Source organism: Sinocyclocheilus grahami, unplaced genomic scaffold (genome assembly GCF_001515645.1).
Source record: "Sinocyclocheilus grahami isolate Dianchi unplaced genomic scaffold, SAMN03320097.WGS_v1.1 scaffold268.1, whole genome shotgun sequence".
Classification (NCBI taxonomy): Eukaryota; Metazoa; Chordata; class Actinopteri; order Cypriniformes; family Cyprinidae; genus Sinocyclocheilus; species Sinocyclocheilus grahami.
In genome coordinates this window covers 1,662,194-1,663,071 of record NW_015505447.1, presented here as the reverse complement: position 1 = coordinate 1,663,071, position 878 = coordinate 1,662,194, and positions in this window count along the sequence as shown.

Below are 878 nucleotides of genomic sequence, written 5' to 3'. Positions count from 1 at the left end.
TGTCTGGACACCAGCCATTTACAGTGTGCCCCTTTCATAAAACAACTTATTAAAGGGTGCAACGTGGAGCTATCAGTATTAATGACAGACCCTATTCCCTCACTCTGGCTAGAGTGGAGGAAATTAAGCTCAGAGGGAATGTGTGGGCTAGAGCATCCACACCCAGTGGTGCATTTTCATCCTCTAGAGAGAAATACAGAGGACATTGAGTGTTCTCTTGTGAGGCGAAGAGATCTACGGCAGCCTGACCGTACCTCTGCCATATCTGGTTCACCACATGGGGATGCAGTTTCCATTCCCCATACAGGGGGTTTTCCCCTGGACAATAATCTGCTCCTCTGTTTAATACCCCTGGAATGAGAGTTGCCCTGAGGGATAAAAGCCTTGTGTCGCTCCACGCGATCAGCCATCTGATGCAGTTGAAGGGAGCGCGTGCCCCCTTGTCGATTGATGTAAGCAACTACTGTGGAATTGTCTGTTTTCACTAAAACATGCTGACCTTTGATGAAGCTCAGAAAATGTTTTGGCGCTAACCACACTGGCTAACTCTAAATAATTTAATGTTTGCAGGGGCATCATGTACTTAGTATTTTTGAGGGGGCCACCAGTGTGTGTGTGTGTGTGTGGGGGGGGGGGATTCATGTGATACACAGCAGCCACGATAGTACTTTATATCTGATGTAGGCCTTTTTTTATTAGAAATATTCTGACACTTGATAACTATATCATCAAATATCTTCATTCTCGAATGTATGTAAATGCATTTTGCACCTTTAGATTATGTTAGTTGATATAACGTGCGATGGGCGATGTAGCCTAATGTTAGTGAAAGCTATTACAGTTTTTGCCTATTGCTTGAACACTATAGACACATGCTT